The sequence below is a fragment of the Lagenorhynchus albirostris genome, chromosome 2, assembly GCF_949774975.1.
Source record: "Lagenorhynchus albirostris chromosome 2, mLagAlb1.1, whole genome shotgun sequence".
In the NCBI taxonomy this organism is placed as follows: Eukaryota; Metazoa; Chordata; class Mammalia; order Artiodactyla; family Delphinidae; genus Lagenorhynchus; species Lagenorhynchus albirostris.
This window is the reverse complement of record NC_083096.1, coordinates 179644085-179656809: the sequence shown is the minus strand read 5'-3', so window position 1 is coordinate 179656809 and position 12725 is coordinate 179644085. Positions and strand designations below refer to the sequence as shown.

At 41.9% G+C, this 12725-nt stretch overlaps 1 protein-coding gene across 4 annotated transcripts in view; it reads right to left on the bottom strand.

Moving 5' to 3' along the window:
* RERE (arginine-glutamic acid dipeptide repeats) overlaps positions 1–12725 on the bottom strand; it is a 437233-nt gene that overhangs the window by 412767 nt on the left and 11741 nt on the right. Inside the window, exon 1 of one of the 4 annotated variants that reach the window (XM_060141538.1) lies at positions 3190–3204. The exons of the other annotated variants lie outside the window; for them this stretch is intronic. The gene's annotated coding sequence lies outside the window, so the exon portion shown is untranslated. Of the gene's footprint in view, positions 1–3189; positions 3205–12725 lie in introns of those variants that run through there. 4 annotated transcript variants of the gene reach the window in all.

Genomic DNA, 12725 nt, shown 5'->3' with positions numbered 1-12725 from the left:
TCCGGTAACGGCAGAAAGGCACCCACTGCACTCCTTATTATTGCTGCAGCATATTTCACACTTAATCCTAAATGGGTCTACTTGAACACAACCCTACTAATAAGCACCAGAATTCAGTATATAATTTACCCAAGTATATACTCTTCAGACATACATTTTATATTACATAAAGGACCATTACAGAAGAAAATCTGCACATCTGCTGTTACGGAATTTTTCTTGTTCCATCAGCAAACGGATTAACAATACAATCAAGTCCCAGCCCTCACCTTTACTGGGTTTTTTCCCCACTTCACCAGTTTAGCAATTTCAAGGCTACAAAATCTACCAAACACCCTGAAGAAAAAGGCATTTTGAACACTACTAACTCATATTCAACAAGGGGTGGTTTGCCTTAACTAGTGGCAATACTTCCATCTCTCAGGACACAGCATCTCACCAAATTCCAAACCTGACCACTCTCATCACCCGCGGCCCCAACCCTATCCAAGTCCCCCGCCCCGCCTCTCCTGTATGCCGCCAACAGCCTCCTCCCCAGTCTCCCCGCTTCTACTCTGAAGGACAACAGTCGTTTTACACAACAGCCAGAGATATCTTTTTAAAAGGAGAAATCAGATCTTGTCACACCCCGATCAAAACCTTCCGCTGGCGTCCCATTACACTTAGAGTAAAAGCCAGAGGCCTTACCGCGGTCTACCAGGACCTGTAAGACACACACCCCCTCCCACCACACCTCCTCCCACACCTCCTAAGCTCTCCAGAGCCAGTCCACTGTTCCTTAACCTCACCAGCAGGCTCCCACCTCAGGACTTCTGCACCTGGTGTTCCCTCTGCCTGGAATGCTCTATCGCCAATTCTCTGGACAGTTCCTTAACCTGTTCAAGGCCTGCTTAAATGTCACCTCTATAGAGAAGCTCTCCCTGCATACCCTACTTCACAGCATCCCCCATACACCCCATGAGTCTCTCTCCCCTGTCTAAGCAACACAGTTGCTTCATTTTACAATTTGTTTAATTTCAATAAGAATAAAGGTATATTCTCCTTGTTCAAAATGAAATCTGGGGGCTTCCCTGGTGGCACAGCGGTTGAGAGTCCACCTGCCGATGCAGGGGACGCAGGTTCGTGCCCCAATCTGGGAAGATCCCACATGCCGCGGAGCGGCTGGGCCCGTGAGCCATGGCCGCTGAGCCTGCGCGTCCGGACCTTGTGCTCTGCAGCGGGAGAGGCCACAACAGTGAGAGGCCTGTGTACCGCAAAAAAAAAAAAAAAAAAATGAAATCTGGGACTTCCCTGGTGGTGCAGTGGTTAGGAATCCGCCTGCCAACGCAGCGGACACAGGTCTGAGCCCTGATCCGGGAATATCCCACATGCTGTGGAGCAACTAAGCCTGTGCACCACAACTACTGAGCCTGCGCTCTAGAGCCCGCGAGCCACAACTACTGAGCCCGCGGGCCACAACTACTGAGCTTGCACGCCTAGAGCCCGTGCTCACAACAAGAGAAGCCACCGCAATGAGAAGCCCACGCACCACAACGAAGAGTAGCCCCTGCTCGCCGCAACCAGAGAAAGCCCACGGCAACAGAGACCCAACACAGCAAAAAACAAATAATTATTTTTTAAAAATGAAATCTGAGCAAAAAACTACAATTTTTATAGGCAACTCCCTATGAAGTTAGACACAATATAGAAATAAATACACACACGTCTTTTTAAAAATAATTCTGTGCTTTGTGTATGGTTTTTCTTTATTTTATATTTAGAAGCATTGAAAAGAAGTGCTGTACGTACAAGAAAGTTTGTTAGTAGTACTAGATATAGTAGGAAAAAAGAACAATGGAAATAACCTAAATGCCCAATACATATATGTATATATATGAAGAAATACGTACATTAAAAACATAAGACAACCATTAAAAAATAATAATAATGAGAAAAGTGTTTAGGAGACTTTTTTTTTTTTTAAATTAATGACAACAAAAAGTAAGTCCAACCTTTACACTGCTCAAACATTTGCTAAGCACTTGTCTTGTGCCTGGCCCGCCCTGACAGACCCGCCCTGACAGACTAGGACTGGGCCGGAGCTCTGGGCTCCCAGGTGGCAGGGGCTGAGCAGGCACTTCAGCGCAGTGTGACCCAGGATGTCCCAGGAAGGACAGATGCCGCAGGAGAGCAAAGCTGGACACAGCCCTGACTGAGGAAAGGCTGTCAGATGAAATGATGCCTAAACTGAGACCTGAAGAACAAACAGGAGGGAGCATAAAGAAAAGGGGGCGGGGAGGGCGGATGAAAGAGGTATGAAGCAGAATGGGTGTCTGGGGTGAGAGGCAAAAGAACAGATGAACCAGAATCATACATAATCTATGATTTATGCCTTTTTTTTTCTTTTTTTTTTTTAGAAAACTAAAATAACTACTGCATTTGGTGGCAGGATCTTTGGTAAAAAATTTTTACGAGATATGATACTAAATAAAAGCCAACAGTGATTCTTCACCAACCACTTAGACTACTAAGAGCCTATTCTGTCCTGTGGCTATTCCTCTTTCCTCCAGTCTATCCTGCCATCTGACCAAATACAAGCAGGGACAGGAAGCAGTTCTAACACAGCACACCAGCACATACACGTCTTTCCCAGGACTGGCCAGTGTACCTCCTATCGCCACATTACCAATCTGGGGCCAAAAGTACTCAGGCCTCCACAGTCGCTGGCCACCTTGCTACTTTACTACCTCAACGCCCGCCACTTCCTGTCAGGTGTCAACAGGAGTTCTGTGCTGAGCATTCCAAGCCGCTCTCATTTGGTCCACCTAACTTATCCCACCCCATTCCTCCCCACAGATCTGTTACCCCAACCAGGCTCTCTTTACTTAACACTGTACACACCATCCTCATTCCTGCCTCAGGCTGACCCTGCTAGGACTGCCCTAACCTGCTCTCCCAGTTCCTAGTCAAATAGCACCCATTCTTCAAGGCCCCCCTCTTAGCTTCTCAATGGATCCTTAGTTAACTTCTTTAACCCACAATAACCTCTAGTTAGCCTGAATGTGAACTATATTTGTTATGCTACACAATAAGTAGTTCCATTTTTGTTCTAGAAAACTCAAAATGTTGCATTTTTGCAAGGCTTGCCTCCTAAACTGTAAGGCCAAAGTTTATATCCCACTTTCATCAGTATTAAACTTGGAAACACACCTGCTGGCTGGCTGACAGAGCCTGTGTGGGAGGTTCAGCCGGGCAGGATTCAGTGCCAGCTTCTTCTCTGCAACTACAGGTTTAAACACCATGATTAGGATTGAATTTACATGCCCCTCTAGCACAGGAAACAGATTTACTTCTTTATTAATTCATTCATTCACTCACTCATTCATTCCTAATGCAAGCAAAAATCACCATAGTGCAAGTCTCCCCAGCACCTTCCACATTATCTAGCAAAAAAGAAATAATAATACAAATAAATAATAAATCTATTTGGTGAATGAATAGATTTAATGCCAGTAAGAGAAATATGGAAGTAATAGGTATGACTAACAGCTTGGAGTTTAATTAATAAAGCCCCAAGGTGATCCTTGTGTCATTTTTTTTAATGCAATATATTTATTTTTAAACAATGCTTCATATCCTCCATACACAGATATCTTAATTTTTCTAAAAACTAAGTGAGTCATTTTCCAGGAAGAAAAAAGGGTCAGGCTTTACTTCTTATTTAGGGAGGAAGGAGAGAATGAATTGAAAAACTAAGTATTGTGTCCCCCACCACACCAAGAGGAAAACATGTAATCAGATCAGCACCTAATTTACTCATAGCATGTGTCCACAAAAAAAGTATGCAAGCTCCCAAGGCAGAGGAGAAGATCAAGGGGCAATGCTAAGTCCTTCTGCTATAGGACTCCTCTTTCTTTATTTGATAAGCATTTTTTCCCCAAAGAAGGGACTCAGGAAGAATGAACAAAATTATTTTCACATCAGCTCTGAGAGAATGTTCTTAAAAGTAAACGAAACATATAGAGAGCTATTTGGTGTTAAGTATAATACGGGTTAGGATGCCCAACCTCTCCCAAGAAGAGATGTACCTTCTACTCCCTGGAAACTGTCGGTGACAAGGAAAACCTCATCCCAGTTACACCAGGCCACACATCCACAATAAACGTAGCTGCCTGAAGGGGGGCTGAAGGACCAATTTGTTGACAAACAAGTAAAGATGTCTTGTGTTGTAACTCTGTTAAGTGCTACATAAATGTCCAGTGTGTATGTACGCTTCTTACTCGGGGCTGTCGGAGCATGATATTTCTTCTACTACAGTTCCTTTCAGACTGTATTTTAGTGATTTTTATTCATATCTGCTCCCTCCTTTTGCTCATGAACTCTGTTGAGAGCAGGGACACTCCTTACTCATCTTTGAGCTCCCACGGCCTAGTACAGTGCCCTGCAAGAGACACTAAAAATTACTGTCGACAAGCCCAATGTATCACTCAGATGCTCCCTTACCAAACGCCAACTGCCCAGATAAAAGGAGACTTAGCTGAGAGCAGCCTCCTAGAAGGTACAGCCTTAAATTACAGATCATTTCTATAAGAATCATTACATTTCACTTACTAATCACCTTATCTATCCTTTCAGAAAAACAAGATTGAGCTTTCCTTTTCATGATTAGTAAGGTACGTGGAAAGTATGATCATTCTGAAATCTCTTTTTTTCAAATTAAACACATCCATGGGAATCACAGGGAAAGAAAAGGGAACACACTGTATTTAAGAAAAAGACATTAGTTACAAACCAATAATTCTCTAAAAATCAAGCAAAACAAAGTATGAAGGGAAAAAATCCTTTGTCAGAAACCATTTAAGGATAAGTAAGGTACATCATCACTATAAACTTTGAACAATTCTCTCCCAGAATTCATCACCAACAGAAAAGGTGAAGCTTCACAGAAAAAGATAAATCAGAAGGGCACCTTCTTCACGTAATGAAATTCAGGTTATATCTTTTCATAACCCATTAAGTTTATAATTGAAAAAGTACCAAGTTGTACAACTTTTTCAACACATCCAAAAACACACGTCAGGTCAGTAATTCACAGAAACCAGCAGAAACCAGGTAGTCACAACAGGTTTATCTCATCTCTGAAATATACTTATAACTATGTGTTTGGCTAATTTCATAGCTATCTGTTATTCTTATGGACCTTTCTCTTATAATATCCACTAAAACAGAGAAATTCAAATACTGACCTCTAATTCAACGTAATACAAACAACAAGTCTCCTGTCCAGAATTACATCAAACGGCCACAGTTCCTTTTTCAGTAATACCATGAGCAGGAGGCTGAAGCCCTCCACAGAGCATCTCTGTAAGTGGTCCTGCAGTGACTGTGCCACAGTGCACATACAGTTACCCCTAGACAATTACCTCCTAAAAGAAGAAAGATGATTCTCACTGTGTCTAAAGTGAAACCGAAGTTTTCTAAACTAAACAGGTGTAGCAGACGAGCTCAAAATAGGTCCATCTCCTCCCTTCTTGGTGCTTTAGCAACATTCAATTCTTTTTTTTTTTTAATTAATTGACTGATTGATTTTTGGCTGCGCTGGGTCTTCGTCGCTTGCTGCATGCGGGCTTTCCCTAGTTGCAGCGAGCGGGGGCTACTCTTTGTTGTGGTACGTGGGCTTCTCATTGCGGTGGCTTCTCTTGTTGCGGAGCACAGGCTCTAGGCAAGTGTGCTTCACTAGTTGTGGCATGTGGGCTTCAGTAGTTATGGCTCGCAGGCTCATAAGTTGTGGCACACGGGCTTAGTTTCTCCACAGCATGTGGGATCTTCCCAGACCAGGGCTCGAACCCGTGTCCCAATCCGCACTGGCAGGCCGATTCTTAACCACTGAGCCACCAGGGAAGCCCAACATTCAATTCTCTTAACACTTCCCCCAGAGGTTGGATTCTTTTTAGTGATGTCTTACACCTAGTATTTTCTCTCAGTTTTAAGAAGGTTTAAAGATGCTGTGAAGGGGCAGGGGAGGGGTACCTCAGAGAAGCAGGGGTCCATTTTTATATTGGGAGCTAAAAGTGAATCATTTCTAAGCAATGCGCTGAGGGGGCTGAGGCCCACCTTGATGACAACAGTATCAAAGGCGTAAATTTCCGAGGGTCATGAATCACTGCAGCGGGCTTTCCTGGTGGCGCAGTGGTTAAGAGTCCGCCTGCCGATGCGGGGGACACGGGTTCGTGCCCCAGTCCGGGAAAGTCCCACATGCCGCGGAGAGGCTAGGCCCGTGAGCCATGGCCGCTGGGCCTGCGCGTCCGGAGCCTGTGCTCCACAACGGGAGAGACCACAGCGGTGAGAGGCCCGCGTACCGCAAAAAAAAAAAAAAGAAAAAGAAAAAGAATCACTGCAGCAAGCACACCTGCAGCGTGTGGTACTCCGCAAGTGCTTTGCAACCTTAACATTTCCATCCTCTACGGTCCTTCAATAGCCTCAAAGGATGCCTTGGATATCAAAGCCAGCCCCACATCCGCAAGACTGGCAATCAGCGTTCTAGAAAACTGCAAGAAGGCAGGCAAGATCCAAGCAAAATGGACTTTGGGAATGCAAGGAATTTGACGCCACCTGTATTCTTCTCCAGGAGTGATAAAATATGACTCGTTCCCACGGAATTTGATTTGTAAGGGGAGAAATTACCCCAAATATCCAAACCAAATGAGAAAACCAATTATCTGAACACCTCATGGGAAAAGTAAGCACTTAACCAGCCAACTCTCTGCTGACTCAGGACCATTTTTTAAAAGGCGGGGGGGGGGGACCCCATACTAACTGTTGTTTTTTGTTTGTTTTTGTTTGGTTTTTTTTTTTTGCGATACGCAGGCCTCTCACTGTTGTGGCCTCTCCCGTTGCGGAGCACAGGCTCTGGACGCGCAGGCTCAGCAGCCATGGCTCATGGGCCCAGCCGCTCCGCAGCATGTGGGATCTTCCCGGACCGGGGTACAAACCCGTGTCCCCTGCATCGGCAAGCGGACTCTGAACCACTGCGCCACCAGGGAAGCCCTTAACTTTTAATTACAAATTAATCTTTGACTCCCAGAAAGTAAAAAAAAACTTCAAAGCTTCCTTCCTGAGCAGTTAGACTGGAATAACCTATTTAAACAGCTTCTTAAATCATTTCAGGGGCCACATGCTAACAATGCTCTCTCTAGATCTTAACATTAAAAGTTCACAGGCCTGTGACTGAGGTGGCAGGAAAAACTGCTACCTGCTCCTATCCCCTAAGTCAAACAACCTATTGATGTCATCCTCGTTACATTTTTCCACCAAAAAATATATTTACAGATCTCTGAGATTTTTAAATTGCTGCGTTTATTAAAAAAGAAGAAAAAGGCAATGCATTATCACTCTCATAAAATGTATTTTTGATGTCTCTTGTCATAAAATGAAAACAATTTTATTTTAGGACAAGACATCTAAGTTCTCTACTACAGCTGAACACTAACTGAGCACTTAGCAGTAACTGCATGAAAACATCTAAAACAAATACACCTGCATGTAGTGTTTGTGTAAGAAATACATCAAGAAAACAGTGGGTTTCTCTAGAAGTAACATTACAGAAGATAAATACTGCTAGATTAAGTAAGGGTTGTGAGCTGCAATAGCCTAGGCTCCTGAGAAAGAAAACGATAACTGAAGTACTTCAGATTTGTAGAGGTTTTTTTTAAATAAATTTATTCATTTCATTTATTTATTTTTGACTGCATTGAGCCTTCATTGCTGCGCACAGGTGTTCTCTAGTTGCGGAGAGTGGGGTCTACTCTTTGTTGCGGTGCGTGGGCTCTAGGCATGCGGCCTTCAGTAGTTGTGGCTCGCAGGCTCAGCAGTTGTGGCCCCTGGGCTCTAGAGCTCAGGCTCAGTAGTTGTTGCGCACCGGCTTAGTTGTTCCACAGCCTGTGGGATCTTCCGGGACCCGGGCTCGAACACGTGTCCCCTGCATTGGCAGGCAGATTCTTAACCACTGCGCCAACAGGGAAGCCCCCAGATTTGTAGAGTTTATTTTTTCAATTTACTTCCATATCAATTTTTTCATTTCAGTTGATGTACTACAGTCCCCATTCGACAGCTGAGGAAGTACGGCACTTCATCACCCTTCGAACGCACGGTACAGGTGGATTCAGAATCCAGGTCCTCTCACGCTAACTAATCAAGCTTATTTATAATGCTCATTGGTTGTCATGGTTCAGGACATTTTGGTGAAGCAAGAAAGAACATGAATTATACAGCACGTACAGTGTGTTTAAAAGACCCAATTATTCTCTCCTATCAAAGCAACACCACATATCAGCAAAACATTATTTCTAGGGTTATAAACAGTTTCCCCAAAGGTCACCCAGTTCTCATATCTCACCTTGACCCAAATGCACACAGCACACAAGAATTTTATTTGGGTATTTTTTTAGGACAGTGCTTCTAAGCCAAGAAACTGCCCTCAAGTATAAATGGAAACATACATAAATTAAGATAAATGCGATATTCAAGCCACTCAGTGTTCATATTAGTCTCACCCTAAGTAATCATGCCACTGACCCGAGTGTCAGTCAGCACCATCTTCAATCTCCCTATGAAGAGCTAAAGGAAAAGAAAATCTAATTAAAAGCCCAAGAAAAAAATCCACTTTAATCAAAACTACAAGCCAAAGGCCAAGGGACTTTATGGTAGGAAAAATCCTAAAACTTGAAAAAACTGTTAACAAGAAAAGAGATGTCAAGGGAGAAAAAGAGGAGACACTTTAATTTAAAGGATTAAAACCAAACCAGTCTAAAACAACTTTCCAAACAGAAGAAGCATAAAAATATGGAGAAATAATAGAAGATGAGGGGATTAAAGTGCAAAAGAATCACAATTTTAAGGACATTTTACTAAGAAGAATAGGAAACTAAATGTTTAAAGCATTACTTTATAAAACTCAAAGTAAAGAATAACTGAGTTCTATCAAAATCAACAGAAAATCACTATAAGACTCTGTCAACATCTTTCCCCAAGTGGAACAACCATACAGATGAGGGTCCCAGATATGACCAGTAATAAGAGCTACTATTCTGTAATAGTCCTTGGACAGGAGCTACCTGGGACTCTACTAGATGGGAGTCAATGCTAGAGGACAGAAAGATTTTGGTCAAAAAATCAGGCTGACAGTTGCCAGCACGCTTTTCTCCACAAGAAAATACCTGTGAAACATAACAGAAACACACACAAGCCAGATCACCATTGTTCTTAAAGTGAAGCCATGTAATCGTCTCATCACACACACACTCTTTAGTATATAATAAGAAACCTCTGAAATAAAAAATGACTATAGTAACTACAAAGGAGTTGACTCACCCACGTAAAAAAACTGACTTACTAATTTTAAACACTTACCATATTTTTTAAATCTTTTTACCTCAAAAGCTTTTACACTTCAGATTTCATATTTTTTTTTAATTTCAGAAAAAGTCGAAAAGTTTGTGTCACCTTTAGCAGTTGGAAATCAGTTTCAACTACAAGTTATTTAAAAGAAATCACTCCCCATCCAGTACCAAAGCACTGAGATTCCAAAGCAGTTGTCATGCATAATTCCATTTGGAACCCAGCTAGCCCAACTGTACTCTCAGGTAAGAGAGGCCTATACACTGGAAAAATAACAAGAAAAGTTGCATTTCCCATTTCCTGTTTTGGGCCTAATATGCCGATGAGCTTGGAAAGAAAGAGAGGACCTCAAGTTCAGCTTGATAGTTATTTACTACAAATAATAAAGCAATGGTTGGCACTCAATTTTTAAACAAATGAGTAAAACCCACAAAATGTATACTTTAAAAGGGTAAATTTTACAGTATGTGAATTATATCTCAGTAAAGTTATTTTTTAAATAAACAAATAAATGGTACTTGGAAAGAAGTGATCCATATAACATAAACCATCCAGCTCTACTACTGAGAGACAACAAAAATGTGTATTTTAAAATTCTGATATATAAAAAGATCATTAACTTCATTCATGGTCTAAGATGCAAATTAAAATAAAATATTGCACATTTTTCACCTATCAGATTACCAAAGATCGAGAACTTTCATAATGTCCAGGGCTGGTGATAAGATAAGGAAATCGAAGCCCTGAAACACTGTGTACACTGGCACAGCGTGGAGGGCAGTTTATTCACTGCTCTGAAAATTTAACATGCACACACCTATTGCTGCAGCAATTCCACTCCTAAAAATTTACCCTACAGATACATCTATGCAATTGTACAGGTACAAGGATTAAAAAAAAAAGCCAGACTCAATCTAAGTGTCCATCAACAGGAAATTAAAGTATGCATCCACACAATGCCCCACTATGCAGATTTTTTTTAAAAGAAAGACGAGGTATAATTACAATTGACTTGAAAAATGTGTAACTGGAGTATTAAGTAAAAAGCAAAATTCAAGATAGTATGTATAGCACATACATGTGCTTATATATGCATAGGAAATGTCTAGAAGAATATTGGGGGAGTGGGCACTACTCTTCTTGAACTGTATGAATCAATTATAATGAGTATACATTAATTTTATAATTACAACTTATATTTAATTACAATGCATCAGGCTCTCAAATAGTCTCACCCTGGTGTTAAGTCTCCCCATGCAATGACCCCTGTCTTTCCAGTGCTCTACTGTTCCAGCCGAACCAGTCTGTTCTTCCTTAGAGAAATCAGCCCAAAGGACTCCTCCTCCAAAATGCTCCTGCGATCTGGTTGGAACTGCTACCAGCAACAGCTTCAAACATAAATTACCTGAGTTGAAAGAACTACGTCTGCCTGCACCTGCTACAGAACATTTTTAAAGACTTTTTTTAAAAAAAGGAAACTGAAACACAATTTAATAATCCTCATCATAGAAGCAGCAAATGTACCATTTCCCATGTTTTCCAGACTTTGTGCCTTTGCTCCATGACATTTCCTGCCTGAAATCCTCTTAGCTACTTATCACATGTCCAAATCCTGCCAATCCTTCAAAACACAGGTTAAACACCTCCTCCTACACCACATCTTCCCTAAGGCCTCCAGCCAGAGCTTATTCTCTTTCTTAAACCACAGCACCAACACCTTGAGGTACTTTCCTCTACCTAGTACTCCACTGTGTACATGTCTTATTCTCACTGGTGAGAAAATTCTTCAAAGGCACACAACTGGTGTATACATCATTGTGTATACCCCAGTTCATACATAAATTAACCTGATGTGTTACTATAGCATCTAATAACAAAAGCATGGCAAGAATCTAAAAATAAAAAGCACAGCTTTTTCTTATGTATTTATGTAATATTTATACATGACAAACAGTAGAAGTATGAAAAGTAAGGCTCCCTCTCTCTCCATCCCCCTCCCCAGTGCCCTACCATGCCTCCTTAAAAGGCAATCACTATGATCAATTTCTTAACACAGGGTTTTAAGAAGTTCTTGGACACTATAACTTTATGACACATTCATAACTTTGGGTCTAAGTTGACAGAAGTAACTGGCGTGTCAATTATACAACTGCACACTGTGTACATGTATGCTGCGGCAAAGAAAATACGACAACTGACAGAAAGATAAACTGTGTCCTATGACTTACAAAATTAAATTTCTCCCGAGTTGTGAGAAGAAAAGTCATTGTTAATTAACAAGAAACTTATAGACTGTTTCAAGCATATCGATAAACCAAGTTATTAGAGTTTTTTCATAATGTAAAAACTGCTTAAGGATTCCATAAAGACTGTAAAATTCTCACTAAGGGCTTCCCTGGTGGCGCAGTGGTTGAGAGTCCGCCTGCCGATGCGGGGGACACGGGTTCGTGCCCCGGTCTGGGAAGATCCCACATGCCACGGAGCGGCTGGGCCCGTGAGCCATGGCCGCTGAGCCTGCGCGTCCAGAGCCTGTGCTCTGCAACGGGAGAGGCCACAACAGTGAGAGGCCCACGTACCACAAAAACAAAAAATAAAATAAATAAAATAAAATTCTCACTAAGCTATGAAAAAGGTGCTAAGCCATTACAGATAAAATACTAAAGAAAAATGCAGATGTTTTATAAAGCTAGATATCTTAAAGAATATTAATAAACTGTTTATAAAAGCATTTCTCAATATCATATTAATAGCTAAAAGATGTCTGCACAGTTTTCTAATTTATAAATGATAAGAATCAAATGTTTGGGCTTCCCTGGTGACGCAGTGGTTAAGAATCTGCCTGCCAATGCAGGGGATACAGGTTCGAGCCCTGGTCTGGGAAGATCCCACATGCCATGGAGCCACTAAGCCCGTGCACCACAACTACTGAGCCTGTGCTCTGGAGCCCGCGAGCCACAACTGCTGAGCCCCCGTGCCACAACTACCGAAGCCCGCACACCTAGAGCCCGTGCTCCGCAACAAGAGAAGCCACCGTGATGAGAAGCCTGTGCACCACAACAAAGAGTAGCGCCCCGCTCGCCACAACTAGAGAAAGCTTGCGCACAGCAACAAAGACCCAACACAGTCAAAAATAAATAAATTTATTTTTTAATGTCATTATCAAGAATTTGTCCAGAAATCAGCTTCCTGAATATGTCTTGGGGTTAAGAGATTAAGCCAAATCTCCTTTATCATCAACATCAATAATATTACACAATAAAATTATTCATTCAGTCATTCAACAAGTGAATGAAAACCTACGGCGTTCCTCACATACTAGATGCAAGGAACACTGAGCTCTGCCCTCCTGG